Source organism: Oncorhynchus nerka, linkage group LG11 (genome assembly GCF_034236695.1).
Source record: "Oncorhynchus nerka isolate Pitt River linkage group LG11, Oner_Uvic_2.0, whole genome shotgun sequence".
In the NCBI taxonomy this organism is placed as follows: domain Eukaryota; kingdom Metazoa; phylum Chordata; class Actinopteri; order Salmoniformes; family Salmonidae; genus Oncorhynchus; species Oncorhynchus nerka.
Window position 1 is genome coordinate 25,005,661 of NC_088406.1, and position 18,267 is coordinate 25,023,927.

Sequence of the window (18,267 nt, forward strand, 5' to 3'; positions counted from 1 at the left end):
TCTATGGTGGCTAGTAATAAACTGGTCCTGAACATCTCTATGGTGGCTAGTAATAAACTGGTCCTGAACATCTCTATGGTGGCTGTAATAAACTGGTCCTGAACATCTCTATGGTGGTTAGTAATAAACTGGTCCTGAACATCTCTATGGTGGCTAGTAATCAACTGGTCCTGAACATCTCTATGGTGGCTAGTAATAAACTAGTCCTGAACATCTCTATAGTGGCTAGTAATAAACTAGTCCTGAACATCTCTATGGTGGCTAGTAATAAACTGGTCCTGAACATCTCTATGGTGGCTAGTGATGAACTGGTCCTGAACATCTGTATGGTGGCTAGTGATGAACTGGTCCTGAACATCTCTATGGTGGCTAGTAATAAACTGGTCCTGAACATCTCTATGGTGGCTAGAAATAAACTTGTCCTGAACATCTCTATGGTGGCTAATAATAAACTGGTCCTGAACATCTCTATGGTGGCTAGTAATAAACTGGTCCTGAACATCTCTATGGTGGCTAGTGATACACTGGTCCTGAACATCTCTATGGTGGCTAGTAATAAACTGGTCCTGAACATCTCTATGGTGGCTAGTAATAAACTGGTCCTGAACATCTCTATGGTGGCTAGTAATAAACTGGTCCTGAACATCTCTATGGTGGCTAGTAATAAACTGGTCCTGAACATCTCTATGGTGGCTAGTAATGAACTGGTCCTGAACATATCAATGGTGGCTAGTGATAAACTCGTCCTGAACATCTCTATGGTGGCTAGTAATAAACTGGTCCTGAACATCTCTATGGTGGCTAGTAATAAACTGGTCCTGAACATCTGTATGGTGGCTAGTAATGAACTGGTCCTGAACATCTGTATGGTGGCTAGTAATAAACTGGTTGTGAACATCTGTATGGCGGCTAGTAATAAACTGGTCCTGAACATCTCTATGGTGGCTAGTAATAAACTGGTCCTGAACATCTCTATTGTGGCTAGCAATAAACTGGTCCTGAACATCTGTATGGTGGCTAGTAATAAACTGGACCTGAACATCTCTATGGTGGCTAGTAATAAACTGGTCCTGAACAACTCTATGGTGGCTAGTAATAAACTGGTCCTGAACATCTCTATGGTGGCTAGTAATAAACTGGCCCTGAACATCTCTATGGTGGCTAGTGATAAACTTGGTCCTGAACATCTGTATGGTGGCTAGTAATAAACTGGTCCTGAACATCTCTATGGTGGCTAGTAATAAACTGGTCCTGAACATCTCTATGGTGGCTCGTAATAAACTGGTCCTGAACATCTCTATGGTGGCTGTAATAAACTGGTCCTGAACATCTCTATGGTGGCTAGTAATAAACTGGTCCTGAACATCTCTATGGTGGCTAGTAATCAACTGGTCCTGAACATCTCTATGGTGGCTAGTAATAAACTGGTCCTGCACATCTCTATGGTGGCTAGTAATAAACTGGTCCTGAACATCTCTATGGTGGCTAGTAATAAACTGGTCCTGAACATCTCTATGGTGGCTAGTAATAAACTGGTCCTGAACATCTCTATGGTGGCTAGTAATGAACTGGTCCTGAACATCTCAATGGTGGCTAGTGATACACTGGTCCTGAACATCTCTATGGTGGCTAGTAATAAACTGGTCCTGAACATCTCTATGGTGGCTAGTAATAAACTGGTCCTGAACATCTGTATGGTGGCTAGTAATACACTGGTCCTGAACATCTATATGGTGGCTAGTAATAAACTGGTCTTGAACATCTCTATGGTGGCTAGTAATAACCTGGTCCTGAACATCTCTATGGTGGCTAGTAATACACTGGTCCTGAACATCCCTATGGTGGCTAGTGATAAACTGGTCCTGAACATCTCTTTCTAAAAGCATTGTATTTAGTACAAGTCATTCCCTAAACTCTAGACCTCAGCTGAATCTGGTAATGAATGGTGTGGCTGTAAGTTGAGGTGTCAAAATTACTTGGTGTTACCTTAGATTGTAAATGGTCATGGTCATGGTCAAAACATCTAGATTCAATGGTTGTAAAGATGGGGAGATATCTCTCAGTAATATAGAAATGTTCTGGTTTTTTGACACCACACTCCACAAAGCAAGTCCTGCAGGCTCTAGGTTTGTCTTATCTTGATTTTTGTCCAGCCATGTCAAGTGCAGCTAAGAAATACTTAGTTAATCTGCAGCTGGTCCAGAACAGAGCAGCATGTCTTGCTCTTCATTGTAATGATAGGGCTATATAAATACTATGCACTTCCTCTATTTCTTTTTAATGTGCTGAAAATCCCAACTTGTTTGGATAGTCAACTTACAAATTCGATAAAGTGTACAGCTTTATACAAAGCCATTATTGCATGCAACTCCCTTCCATCTCATATTGCTCAAATGAACAGAAAACCTGGTTTCAAAAAGCAGATAAAGCAACACCCCACGGCACAACGCCTCTCCCCTATTTGACCTAGATAGTTTGTGTGTGCATCGATATGTTGGCAACGTGTGCCTTTAAAATAAATGTATGTAGTTTCTCCTTGAGCTGATAATGTTCTGTATTACGTCATGTTTCATGTTTTGTGTGGACCAAAGGAAGAGTAGCTGCGGCTTTCGCAACAGGGATCATAATAAAATACCCCAAAACAAGGGCACCACTCACAAATAAACATACACTTACACACATGCTTAACTTTACACAAACACACTCTCACTAATAAACACAAACATGCTAACACTCTCACCTACACCAAAACCTAGTCCCCCTCAGGAATCTGAAAAGATTTGGCATGGGTCCTCAGATCCTCAAAAGGTTCTACAGCTGCACCATCAAGAGCATCCTGACTGGTTGCATCACTGCCTGGTATGGCAACTGCTCGACTTCCGACCGCAAGGCACTACAGAGGGTAGTGAGTACGCTTCCTGCCATCCAGGATCTCTACACCAGGCGGTGTCAGAGGAAGGCCCTAAAAATTGTCAAAGACTCCAGCCACCCTAGTCATAGACTGTTCTCTCTGCTACTGCACGGCAAGTGGTATCGGAGCACCAAGTCTAGGTCTAAGAGGCTTCTAAACAGTTTCTACCCCCAAGCCATAAGACTCCTGAACATCTAATCAAATGGCTACCCAGACTATTTACATTGCACCCCCACCACTCCCCTTTCACACTGCTGCTACTCTCTATTGTTATTATCTATGCATAGTCACTTTAATAACTCTGCCTCTACATACTACCTCAACTAACCGGTGCCCCGGCACATTGACTCTGTACCGGCACCCCTCTGTATATTGTCTGGCTATTGTTATTTTACTACTGCTCTTTAACTACTTTTATTTCTTATTCTTACTCATATTTTTTTCAACTGCATAGTTTTTTATATTTTTATATTTGGATATTTATTACAAAAAACACAAGGAAGGGGTAACATTAAAGTATTAGAACAGGAAGGACAAACAATACAGCATCAAGACACTATCAAACAATACAGCATCAAACACTATCAAACAATACAGCATCAAGACACTATCAAACAATACAGCATCAAGACACTATCAAACACTACAGCATCAAGACACTATCAAACAATACAGCATCAAGACACTATCAAACAATACAGCATCAAGACACTATCAAACAATACAGCATCAAGACACTATCAAACACTACAGCATCAAGACACTATCAAACAATACAGCATCAAGACACTATCAAACAATACAGCATCAAGACACTATCAAACAATACAGCATCAAGACACTATCAAACAATACAGCATCAAGACACTATCAAACAATACAGCATCAAGACACTATCAAACAATACAGCATCAAGACACTATCAAACAATACAGCATCAAGACACTATCAAACAATACAGCATCAAGACACTATCAAACAATACAGCATCAAGACACTATCAAACAATACAGCATCAAGACACTATCAAACAATACAGCATCAAGACACTATCAAACACTACAGCATCAAGACACTATCAAACAATACATCAAGACACTATCAAACAATCATCAAGACACTATCAAACAATACAGCATCAAGACACTATCAAACAATACAGCATCAAGACACTATCAAACACTACAGCATCAAGACACTATCAAACAATACAGCATCAAGACACTATCAAACAATACAGCATCAATACACTATCAAACACTACAGCATCAAGACACTATCAAACAATACAGCATCAAGACACTATCAAACAATACAGCATCAAGACACTATCAAACAATACAGCATCAAGACACTATCAAACACTACAGCATCAAGACACTATCAAACAATACAGCATCAAGACACTATCAAACAATACAGCATCAAAAACACTATCAAACACTACAGCATCAAGACACTATCAAACAATACAGCATCAAGACACTATCAAACAATACAGCATCAAGACACTATCAAACAATACAGCATCAAGACACTATCAAACACTACAGCATCAAGACACTATCAAACACTACAGCATCAAGACACTATCAAACAATACAGCATCAAACTATCAAACACTACAGCATCAAGACACTATCAAACAATACAGCATCAAGACACTATCAAACAATACAGCATCAAGACACTATCAAACAATACAGCATCAAGACACTATCAAACACTACAGCATCAAGACACTATCAAACAATACAGCATCAAGACACTATCAAACAATACAGCATCAAGACACTATCAAACAATACAGCATCAAGACACTATCAAACACTACAGCATCAAGACACTATCAAACACTACCGCATCAAGACACTATCACACATGTATCCGTCTTTACGCAACAGAGCCATCCTTATGTGTGAGGGTGTGTGTGCATGATAGTGATATAAAATATATGTCATAGTTTCCTTTTTCATGATCACAATCTTGTGAAACCCGAACCCTCCAAGATTCCCCCACAGTTCCCCAATAGCTGTCCCTCAACCATTCGAGACCTCTCCCATGGCCCACCCCGGAAGAAAAAAATACCATGAATTCCATTCCCCACAGCCAATAACCCCCCAACGCACCAACAACCAAGAGAATGAACTAAAGAGAAAAAAGGAAAAGGCAGAAGAAAACAGCGAACAACAATGCAAAAAAAAAATATATATATATTTACTGAAACTGAAATCATAACAGCAATGCCAACTGTATATGTTTGTGTGCATGTCTGGCACTATTACATGTATGTGTGTGTTCTTGTATGTGTTTATTTGAATGAGAGTGTGTGTATATATGCATGTGTACAAACACCTGCACGGCATCAGCCTCAGGCAAACCGGCATTAGTTGTAAAAACACTGCCACTTAGTGTCATTCAAATATACTTTTACTATGTTTTATTTTGACTTTTGACTTTGACTTTTGACCACCATTCTCTCTCTCTCACACAGCAACCCCACTCCCACTTGTCTCCAATTCCACATACCAACCCTCAGCTTCCCTCAGCCCATCCCATCTATCTCTGCTGGCCACCCACTTCGTGTTTCTACACAACATATATCTTTCAACTATGCTGTGATGTTTAACGTACAATTTCAATCTATCTAATCGAATAGAATCTACAGATTGCGTGTTGAAGATAAATACTTTTACTAGTATTAGTAAAGATAATACTTTTAAGAGTATTAGTATATTACTAATTGACTGACCTGGTCTCTCCAGATCTCCTAACCGTACTATTTCTAGGATCAATTTTAGATCAAAGCTATGTATTTTCAGCCATTCCTGAACCTGAGACCAGAAACAGGCTACCTGAGGGCAATACCAGAATAAATGGTCTATTGATTCTGTATCCTCAAAACAAAATCTGCAGCGCTTCAATGATTTTATGCCCCAAATATTCAACATTTTGTTGGTGGCAAGAATTATATATAATCATTTTATCTGAAAAGCACAAAGTCTTGAATCTTGCATTGTTTTATATATCAACTCATATTGTTACGATCAACTAGGAGTGGTGGGTGGAATCAGGCGCAGAGAGCAGGGTTCAGTCTTTCTTTCAAATGTATTCCCCAGCGCAACAAAACAGTCACGCCAACACACCGGGCGTATATAAGTTGCCAGTCCAAACAACAGGACAAAATAGTCCGGAGAATAAATACACGAATAACTCACACCATCAAACACAGAGTAACAAAAACAAGCCCGCACAAATACCCAGCGGGCCTAGTGCCCTTAAATACCCTACAAACAAACCCTAATACAAAACAGGTGTACCCAATTACCCAATGACCCAAAACAAACGGAAAGGGAATCGATGGCAGCTAATAGGCCGGCGACGACGACAGCCGAGCACCGCCCGAACAGGAAGAGGCACCATCTTCGGCGAGGTTCGTGACACATATACCCTGTGCCATGGAATAGGTACATCAAAAATCTCTTCCCAACTATTTTGCAATCTGTATGGTACAGTTGTCAGCATCCTGGTCCTGAAATGAACCTGGTATACTTTCCTATTTATGCTATTTTTATTCCTCCGCCAGTTTTGATCCTTTATATTGGGCAGACAGACCAGTGCCCTACCTCATCCCGCTGCCATCCGCCTCCTCCATTTTTGGGGCAATGCTGTAATCAATTGGTTACTCTTGGATTGAGCAGACCTTCCCATACAATTCTGATAACTCCATGAAGGACATAACTCTACCATTACAATTTACAATATAATTTAAGAACAAAATACCATTTTCAAACATCTTTCCCATAAATATAGGTATTTTATCAACCAGCACGTTTGAGTTCAGCCATAATATTTGTTGTAATATTTGTTCTATCTTTTCAGGGGCAGGAAATTGAAATTGTAGCCAGCTCTGCAATGCTTGTGTGAAAAAGACAGATACTTTAAAAAAAGTATCATTTTCAATTAATCGAAAATGAGACATGGCAATCTGCACAAAGGCAAAAAGGCCATTTTTAAACAATGGATGAGCTTTTCTTATTAATCTACTTGAGAACCATTTAGGGTTCCAATAAAACTGTTGAATGAGTGAAGCTTATAGAGAGAGGTTTAGTGCTTTTAAATTTAATCATCTCAACCCAACCAATTCATATTCATTATATAGATAGGCTCATTTCATTTTGTCTGGTTTAGTGTCCCAGATAAAGTTAAATATTTTTTGCATATATGATTTGAAAAACGAATCATCAGGCGTAGGCAGCGCCATAAGTAAGTGAGTAAACTGAGATATGACTAAGGAGTTAATCAAGGCAATTTTTCCATAAATAGACAGGTATTTACCTCTCCATGGTTGCAGGATCTTGTCTATTTTTACAAGTTTTCTAATGAAATTCATTGTGGAGAGCTTATTTATATATTTTGTGATATGAATACCGAGTATGTCTACTTCACCATCAGCCCATTTTATAGGTAAGCTGCAGGGTAATGTAAAAGTTGTATTTTTTAAGGATCCAATATGTAATATTGTACACTTATCATAATTTGATTTTAGTCCAGAGAGTACAGAATAGTTATCTAGATCTTTAATGAGACATTGCAGGGATCTAGCTTGCGGACTTGATATAAAACTTGAGTCATCGGCATACATGGACACCTTTGTTTTTAAGCCTTGGATTTCTAATCCTCTAATGTTGTTATTGGATCTGATTTTAGTAGCTAGCATTTCGATGGCCATAACGAATACATATGGTGACACCGGACACCCTTGTTTAACCCCTCTTGACAATTCAAAACGCTCTGAGAAGTATCCGTAATTTACTATTTTACACCTGGGGTTGCTATACAGAATTACCAAAACTGAAAAAGTCCAGGCATTTATAAATGAAATCCAGTCTTATCAAATGCCTTTTCAAAAACTGCAATAAATACCATTCCTGGCTTCTTATATGTTTCATAATGTTCTATTATTTCTAGTAGTTGTCGTATATTATCTCCAATGTATCGTCCATGTAAAAAACCTGTCTGATCAGGATGAACAAAACCTGGTAAAAACCCTTTTAATTCTGAGTGCTATGCGTTTTTCTAGTATTTTTGCATCACAACATTGAAATGTAAGGGGCCTCCAGTTTTTAGATAGACTGGGTCTTTATATTTGTCATCTTGTTTTAGTAATAGAGAAATCAGACCTTCCTGCTGAGTACCAGACAGACTACCATTTCTATAGGAGTAGTTAAAACAATCTAACAATGGAGCTTTGAGTATATCAAAAAACACTTGATATACCTCTACCGGTATGCCATCAAGCCATGGGGTTTTTCCAGACTGAAAGGATTTAATAACGTCAAAAAGTTGTTCCTCTGTAATTTGGCCTTCGCACGGATCTTTCTGTACATTTGTTAAATTTCCATTTTGTATATTATTTGTAAAGAATTCCTTACCGTAACCCTCATTCAGTGGGAGAAGATGAGACGGAAAAGAGAACGTCTGCCTAAAATAATTAGCTTCCTCTTTTGAAATATTATTCAGAGAATCATAGATGACTCCGTCTTCAGTAACGAGTTTCTGCAAATTATTTTTTTTAGCATTCCTGTATTGGAAATTCAGGAAGAATTTTGTGCATTTTGCTCCAAATTCCTAGATTTCTCCAAAGCCCTAAATTTTTCTCTGAACTCCCCCCTTACACTCTCTCTCTCTCCAAACCTACTCTGCACACTCTCTCTCTCTTTCTCTCTCCCTCTCTCCCCCTCTCTTTCTCTCTGTCTCTCACTATCTCTCGACATCCAGTTTGCTTTATTTTTGTAATAGATTGCATTAGATCATTCTTGAATAAGTTTACTCAAGTTCTTTTTGTTTTTCCTCTAACTTCTTTTGTATCTCTGTCGTTTTTTATTGCTATCTACTTGTTCTATTAGTTCATGGATTTCCCTTGTTAGTCTTGTTTCTTGTTTAACTGCATTGTTGGTTAAGGGCTCGCAAGTAAGCATTTCACTGTAAGGTCTACAGCTGTTGTATTCAGCATATGTGACTAATACAATTTGATTTGATTTGATTTTAATTCCATTCGTCAAACCGCATAAAAGCAGAGGGATTAAGAATGGGTGTTTGAGCAGGAATATGCCCAGATGTTAGGCCGATAGGAATCTTATTGTTGTCACTGTTCCAGGTCTGAGCCCTTGTTGAACAGAAAAGCCCCAGCAGAGCCCGGCTCTGTGGTATTAGTTGTCCTGTGTGTCTCAGTCAATCCATATTCCTTTCTTTCACTATCAGTTTCAAACCACTCGATGATGGATGGTTTGAGTGTCGCATTTTATTTCACTCTACCATTTTCTTTTTTATTCTTTTTTTTGTTGTTTTAATTTCTCTCCATTCTCTTCAGAGTGAAACAGTGGATTGGAATAAGTGAAACATTTGTATTGAATCTGTCTCAGCCCAGGTCTCTCTGTTGTCACTTTTCTTTCTCTTTGTTTTTCTTGTATACTGTCTATACGCCCGCGATTCAATCAGTTCAATGACGGTCAACGCGTTAACCCGCGTTGACCGTCATCCTATTAGCAGATGTTTTGGCGGTGTTGGAGGTGTAACTGTGGTATGAGCTGACATATCGGTGAGCAACTGCTCTGTTGTGTCACAAACCTCACCCTATCCCTACCATGTTAGAAGTTCAAAACAGTGATAGAAAGTGTCAGCCCGCTATCAGAACTTATCATGAAATAGACCCAAATGACGTAGGCGAAATTCGTGACAGACACACGAAAAGTATAGTTTCTCATGTCCACCACAGGATTTTGTATGTAGCACATTTCAATCACAGATGGCAGTAGGTTACCTAGACCTTTCCTGCCGTCAATGACCAAAAGGGCCCTCTTTGGCCTCAAGGCTGGAATGTTGTTCATATTTTTCACAATTTCATAATTAATCGACATTATAAAAACAGAAATCCATTTTTTCTATGTCAGTTATATATTTCAGTCTTCTGTAATGTATGTAAAGTGTCATATTGGGATGCAAACTCAAAATCGAATACAATTCAGCTGTATATATGACATGGTACTGATTTCTTCTATTTTTCAGCTCATAACCATGTGTCTGAGGTGTATACTTTTGTTTCATAGTAGATTTGTTTAAGACCCAGAAACACTCTGTTTGACCATGATTTAGCCCACTGCTGTAAAAGGTTAAGACAGAAACCATAGGAGGGAGGTTGATCTAGCAACCCAAACTTTATGTGTTGGAATCACTGCTGCTAGCGACTGGAACAAGCTGCAAAAAACACTCAAACTGGAACGTTTTATCTCCATCTCTTCATTCAAAGACTCAATCATGGACACTTACTGTCAGTTCAATCTGCTTGCGTGATGTATTGTTGTCTCTACCTTCTTGCCATTTGTGCTGTTGTCTGTGTCCGATAATGTTTGTACCATGTTTTGTGCTGCTACAATGTTGTGTTGCTGCCATGTTGTGTTGTTACCATGCTGTGTTTTCATATGTTGCTGCCATGCTATGTTGTTGTCTTTAGGTCTCTCTTTATGTAGTTGTGGTGTCTCTCTTGTCGTGATATGTGTTTGGTACTAAATTTTTATTTTATTTTTAATTTTTAATCCCTCCCCGCAGGAGGCTTTTTGCCTTTTGGTAGGCCGTCACTGTAAATAATCATTTGTTTTTAACTGACTAAGTTAAATAAAGGATAAAAAAAAATAATAAACAAGATAGACAACTTTAGCATTTTAGCTAATTAGCAACTTTGCAACTACTTACCAGGTTTAACTACTTAGCTAGCATGTAAAATAGGGTACTGGACATAAATGCGTTATGAGGAAAAGTAATTTGTGTGTTGAATAGTGTGCTGATATAGATTAAGGGCTAGATTTGGCAGCTTCAACGCAGTTCCACCTCCGACACTGCCAAAACAACCGCTATATCGATGAATCTAGCCCTAAATTTCTCTCTGAACTCCCCCCTCACACACTCTCTCTCTCTCTCTCTCTCTCTCTCTCTCTCTCTCTCTCTCTCTCTCATACTGTTATCAGGGGTATTTCTGCACTGTGATAACAAGGTTATGTTCAAACTAATTAAGCCTCAAACATTCATCAGGAGATAGTTCAGAGGGATTGGAGGAGAAGAGGAGGGAGTGGAGGAGTGGAGGAGTGGAGGAGAGGAGGGGGAGTGGAGGAGCGGAGGAGAGGAGGGGGGAGTGGAGGAGTGGAGGAGAGGAGAGGAGGGGGGAGTGGAGGAGTGGAGGAGAGGGAGGGGGAGTGGAGGGAGAGGAGGAGCGGGGGAGTGGAGGGTGGAGGAGAGGAGAGGAGGGGGAGTGGAGGTGGAGGAGAGGAGGGGGAGTGGAGGAGAGGAGGAGCGGGGGGAGTGGAGGGTGGAGGAGAGGAGGGGGAGTGGAGTGGAGGGTGGAGGAGGGGAGTGGAGGAGTGGAGGGGAGGGTGGAGGAGAGGAGGAGTGGAGGGAGAGGAGGAGAGGAGGGGGAGAGGAGTGTAGGAGAGGAGGGAGTGGAGGAGTGGAGGAGAGGAGGGGGAGTGGAGGAGTGGAGGAGAGGAGGGGGAGTGGAGGAGTGGAGGAGAGGGGAGTGGAGGAGTGGAGGAGAGGAGGAGGAGTGGAGGAGTGGGGAGAGGAGGGAGAGGGGGAGTGGAGGAGAGGGAGGGAGTGGAGGAGCGGAGTTGAGGAAGGGGAGTGGAGGGTGGAGGAGAGGAGGGGGTGAGTGGAGGGGAGTGGAGGGTGGAGGAGAGGAGGAGAGGAGGGGGAGTGGAGGAGTGGAGGAGGAGGGGGAGTGGAGGAGAGGAGGAGGGAGTGGAGGAGAGGAGGAGAGGAGGAGGGAGTGGAGGAGAGGAGGAGGGAGTGGAGGAGTGGGGCGGAACTTGATTAATCTGTGGTTGGCCTGCGGGGATGTCACCCTAATCCACCCTGAACCTACACATATGCACACACACACACACACAATCCCCAAACCATTAAAAATCATCCCACCACCACCCCGCCCATACCTCCATCCCTCATCTTCCAGTTGTGTGCTGAAGAGGCAGGCCGATGGGCTGGACAAACAGTGTCACACCCTGATCTGTTTCACCTGTCCTTGTGATTGTCTCCACCTCCTCCAGGTGTCGCTTATTTTGCCCCGTGTATTTATCCCTGTGTTTCCTGTCTCTCTGTGCCAGTTCGCCTTGTCTTGACAAGTCAACCAGCTTGTTTTTTCCCATCCTCCAGCTTTTTATTATCTCTCTTTTTCTAGTCCTCACAGATTTTGATCCTTGTCTGCCCTGACTCTGTACCCACCTGCCTGACTATTCTGCCTGCCCTGCCCTGACCTCTAGCCTGCCTGCCACTCTGTACCTCCTCGACTCTGACCTTGTTATGATCTTTTGCCTGTCCACAACCATTCTCCTGCCTGCCCCTATCAGAGACTCCAACCATCTGCTTCCCATGTCTGCATCTGGGTCTTGCCCTGTGCCCTTATAGAAAGTGGTTTGTTCTGGAGATTACCACAGGGGTTAGAGGTCAGGATACCAGGAGTGGCCAGCTCTGCAGCAGAGGGATAAGGAGCTAAAGAGCCACTGAGTGGTCAACACCTTTATCTGGGAGTAGCCTAACGGCCGGCCGGCTGAATAGTCTCCCAGATTAGCATGGTCCTGGACACACTGATAAACCACCAGCATACACATAAGCAATCACTAGGGATAATACCACTGGAGGTAGTCATTCTCCAGACACAAAACAGGTGAAGCACAACTTATTGACCACTTTTGTGTTTGGTCACTTGGGGATATGTATGCTTCTGTGTGAAGCCATTGGGCAGCAAGACAAGATGAGTATCGAGTGTTGAGTGTTTCCCTTGTCGAAGTCTGTGGTCGCTTTGTTATAGGCATATGTCTATGGCTGTTATTGCCAAGTGGAGTCCATCTTGAATCAACAGCAGCCAGGAGGATATAACCAGTGATTTCTGGGTCCATGTTATGTTGATCCTCCCTCCAGCTCTCAGACAGATGTGTGGACGATGACAAGTTTAAAAAGTGACATGTTTTACGAGGTGACGAACAGAGAATGCGTAAACAGTTCCTTGTGTTTCCCATTACCTTCCTCTCACCTCTACTCCTGACCTACTACTCCTCCGATCCCTCCCTTCACACCTCCCTTCACACCTCCCTTCACCCTCCCTTCACACCTCCCTTCACTCCTCCCTTCACACCTCCCTTCACTCCTCCCTTCACACCTCCCTTCACACCTCCCTTCACTCCTCCCTTCACTCCTCCCTTCACACCTCCCTTCACACCTCCCTTCACTCCTCCCTTCACACCTCCCTTCACACCTCCCTCACTCCTCCCTTCACACCTCCCTTCTCCTCCTTCCCCTTCACACCTCCCTTCACTCCTCCCTTCACACCTCCCTTCACACCTCCCTTCACCCCTCCCTTCACACCTCCCTTCACCCCTCCCTTCACCCCTCCCTTCACCCCTCCTTCACACCTCCCTTCACCTCCCTTCACTCCTCCGTTCACACCTCCCTTCACCCTCTCTTCACACCTCCCTTCACTCCTCCTTCACACCTCCCTTCACACCTCCTTCACTCCTCCCTTCACACCTCCCTTCACACCTCCCTTCACCCTCCCTTCACCCTCCCTTCACCCCTCCCTTCTCCCCCCTCCTTCACACCTCTCTTCACACTCCTCCCTTCACCCCTCTCTTCACACCTCCCTTCACACCTCTCTTCACTCCTCCTTCACCTCTCTTCACCCTCCTTCACTCCTCCTTCACACCGCCCTTCACTCCTCCCTTCACCCCTCCCTTCACCTCCCTTCACCCCCCTTCACACCTCCCTTCACCCCTCCCTTCAACCCCTCCCTTCACCCCTCCCTTCACACCTCCCTTCACACCTCCCTTCACCCATCCGTTCACACCTCCCTTCCCCCTCTCTTCACACCTCCCTTCACTCCTCCTTCACTCCCTCCTTCACACCTCCCTTCCTCCTCCCTTCACACCTCCCTTCACACCTCCCTTCACCCCTCCCTTCACACCCTCCTTCACCCTCCCTTCACCCCCCTTCTTCACACCTCCCTTAACACCTCCTTCCTCCTCCCTTCACCCCTCTCTTCACACCTCCTTCACACCTCTCTTCCTTCACTCCCTTCACACCTCCCTTCACCTCCCTTCACCTCCCTTCACCCCTCTCTTCACACCTCCCCTTCCTCCTCCCTTCACACCTCCCTTCACCCCTCCCTTCACCTCCCTTCAAACCTTCCATCACCCTCCCTTTACCCTCCATTCAACCCTCCCTTCACCCTCCCTTCACACCTCCCTTCACCTCTCCATTCACCACTCCCCTTCACCATCCCTCCTTCACCTCCCTTCAAACCTCCCTTCAAACCTCCCTTTACCCCTCCCTTCAACCCTCCCTTCACCCCTCCCTTCACACCTTCCTTCACCCCTCCCCTTTACCCCTCCTTCAACCCTCCCTTCACCCCCTCCCTTCACACCTCCCTTCACCCCTCCCTTCACACCTCCTTCACACCTCCTTCACCCTCCCTTCACCCCTCCTTTTACACCTCCCTTTTTCTCTCCCTGCACACCTCCCTTCACCCCTCCGTTCACACCTCCCTTCACCCCTCTCTTCACACCTCCCTTCACTCCTCCTTCACACCTCCCTTCACCCCTCCCTTCACCTCCCTTCAAACCTTCTTCACACCTCCCTTCCTCCCTTCACCCTCCCTTCACCCCTCCCTTCACATCTCCCTTCACCTCCTTCACCACCCCTTTCCCCTCCCTTCACACCTCCCTTCACCCCTCCCTTCACCCCTCCTTTCAAACCTCCCTTCAAACCTCCCTTCACCTCTCCCTTCAACCCTTCCTTCACCCCTCCCTTCACACCTTCCTTCACCCCTCCCTTTACCCCTCCCTTCAACCCTCCCTTCACCCCTCCCTTCACACCTCCCTTCACCCATCCTTTTACACCTCCCTTTTCTCTCCCTGCACACCTCCCTTCACCTCTCCCTTCACCCCTCCTTCACCCCTCCCTTCACCCACCTCCCCTTCACCTTTCCTTCAACCCCTTCCTTCACCCTCCCTTCACCCCTCCCTTCAACCCTCCGTTCACATCTCCCTTCACACCTCCCTTCACCCATCCGTTCACACCTCCCTTCACACCTCCCTTCACTCCTCCCTTCACCCCTCCCTTCACACCTTCCTTCACCCTCCCTTCACCCTCCCTTCAACCCTCCCCCTTCACCCCTCCTTCACACCTCCCTTCACACCTCCTTCACCCATCACCCCTTTTACTCCTCCCTTTTTCTCTCCCTTCACACCTCCCTTCACCCCTCCCTTCACCCTCCCTTCACCCCTCCCTTCACACCTCCCTTCACCTTTCCCTTCAACCCTTCCTTCACCCTCCTTCACCCCTCCCTTCAACCCTCCGTTCACATCTCCCTCCCTTCACACCTCCCTTCACCCATCCGTTCACACCTCCCTTCATACCTCCCTTCACTCCTCCCTTCACACCTCCCTTCACTCCTCCCTTCACACCTCCCTTCACCCCTCCCTTCACACCTCCCTTCACACCTCCCTTCACTCCTCCCTTCACCCCTCCCTTCACTCCTCCCTTCACACCTCCCTTCACCCCCTCTCTTCACACCTCCCTTCACTCCCTCCCTTCACACCTCCCTTCACTCCTCCCTTCACACCTCCCTTCACTCCTCCCTTCACACCTCCCTTCACACCTCCCTTCACCCATCCGTTCACACCTCCCTTCACCCCTCTCTTCACACCTCCCTTCACTCCTCCCTTCACACCTCTCTTCACCCCTCTCTTCACACCTCCCTTCACACCTCTCTTCACTCCTCCCTTCACCCCTCTCTTCACACCTCCCTTCACACCTCTCTTCACTCCTCCCTTCACCCCTCTCTTCACACCTCCCTTCACACCTCCCTTCACCCCTCTCTTCACACCTCCCTTCACTCCTCCCTTCACACCTCCTTCACCTCCCCCCTCCCTTCACCCCTCCCTTCACACCTTCCTTCACTCCTCCTTCACCCCTCCTTCAACCCTCCCTTCACCCCTCCCTTCACCTCCCTCCCTTCACCCCTCCCTTCACCCCTCCCTTCACCCTCCCTTCACCCCTCCCTTCACACCTCCCTTCACCCCTCCCTTCACCCCTCCCTTCACACCTCCCTTCACCCCTCCCTTCAAACCTTCCTTCACCCCTCCCTTCACCCCTCCCTTCAACCCTCCCTTCACCCCTCCCTTCACACCTCCCTTCACACCTCCCTTCACTCCTCCTTCACCTCCCTTCACCTCCCTTCACCCCTCCCTTCACACCTCCCTTCACCCCTCCCTTCACCCCTCCCTTCCCTCCCTTCAAACCTCCCTTCAAACCACCCTTCACCTCCTCCCCTCCCTTCAACCCTCCCTTCACCCCTCCCTTCACACCTCCCTTCACCCCTCCCTTTACCCCTTCCCTTCAACCCTCCTTCACACCTCCCTTCACACCTCCCTTCACACCTCCCTTCACCCCTCCTTTTACACCTCCCTTTTTCTCTCCCTGCACACCTCCCTTCACCCCTCACTTCCCCCTCCCTTCACCCCTCCCTTCACACCTCCCTTCAACCCTTCCTTCACCCCTCCCTTCACCCCTCCCTTCAACCCTCCGTTCACACCTCCCTTCACACCTCCCTTCACCCATCCGTTCACACCTCCCTTCATACCTCCCTTCACTCCTCCCTTCACACCTCCCTTCACTCCTCCCTTCACACCTCCCTTCACCCCTGCCTTCACACCTCCCTTCACACCTCCCTTCACTCCTCCCTTCACCCCTCCCTACACACCTCCCTTCAAACCTCCCTTCACACCCTTCACCCTCCCTTCAACCCTTCCTTCACCCCTCCCTTCACCTCCTTCACCCCTCCTTCACCCCTTCCTTCAACCCCTCCCTTCACCCCTCCCTTCACCCTCCCTTCACACCTCCCTTCACACCTCCCTTCACCCATCCTTTTACACCTCCCTTTTTCTCTCCCTGCACAAACCTCCCTTCACACCTCCCTTCACCCCCTCCTTCCCCTCCCTCCCTTCACACCTCCCTTCAACCCTTCCTTCACCCCTCCCCCTTCACCCCTCCTTCAACCCTCCCTTCACACCTCCCTTCACACCTCCCTTCACCCATCCGTTCACACCTCCCTTCATACCTCCCTTCACTCCTCCCTTCACACCTCCCTTCACTCCTCCCTTCACACCTCCCTTCACCCCTCCCTTCACACCTCCCTTCACACCTCCCTTCACTCCTCCCTTCACCCCTCCCTTCACACCTCCCTTCACTCCTCCCTTCACACCTCCCTTCACCCCTCTCTTCACCCCTCCCTTCACTCCTCCCATCACACCTCTCTTCACCCCTCTCTTCACACCTCCCTTCACACCTCTCTTCACTCCTCCCTTCACCCCTCTCTTCACACCTCCCTTCACACCTCTCTTCACTCCTCCCTTCACCCCTCTCTTCACCTCCCTTCACCCTCCTTCACACCTCCCTTCACCCCTCCTCCCTTCACACCTCCCTTCACCCTCCCTTCACCCCTCCCTTCACACCTCCCTTCACACCTCCCTTCACCCCTCCCTTCACCACCTCCCTTCACCCCCTCCTTCACCTCCCTTCACCCCTCCCTTCACACCTCCCTTCCTCCCTTCACCTCCCTTCACCCCTCCCTTCACCCTTCCCTTCACACCTCCCTTCACCCTCCCTTCACCCCTCCCTTCACACCTCCCTTCACACCTCCCTTCACACCTCCCTTCATTCCCCCTCCTTTTACACCTCCCTTCACTCTCTCCTGCACACCTCCCTTCACCTCCCCCTCCCTTCACCCTCCCTTCACCTCCCTTCAACCCTTCCTTCACACCTCCCTTCACCCCACCCCCTTCAACCCTCCGTTCACACCTCCCTTCACACCTCCCTTCACCCTCCTTCACACCTCCCTTCACACCTCCCTTCACCCCTCTCCCTTCACACCTCCCTTCACTCCTCCCTTCACCTCCCTTCACCCCTGCCTTCACACCTCCCTTCACACCTCCCTTCACTCCTCCCTTCACCCCTCCCTTCACACCTCCTTCACCTCCCCTTCACCCTCCCTTCACCCTCTCTTCACACCTCCCTTCACTCCTCCCTTCACACCTCCCTTCACTCCTCCCTTCACTCCCTCCCTTCTTCACCTCCCTTCACTCCTCCCTTCACACCTCCCTTCACCCATCCGTTCACACCTCCCTTCACCCCTCTCTTCACCCTCCCTTCACTCCTCCCTTCACACCTCTCTTCACCCCTCTCTTCACACCTCCCTTCACACCTCTCTTCACTCCTCCCTTCACCCCTCTCTTCACACCTCCCTTCACACC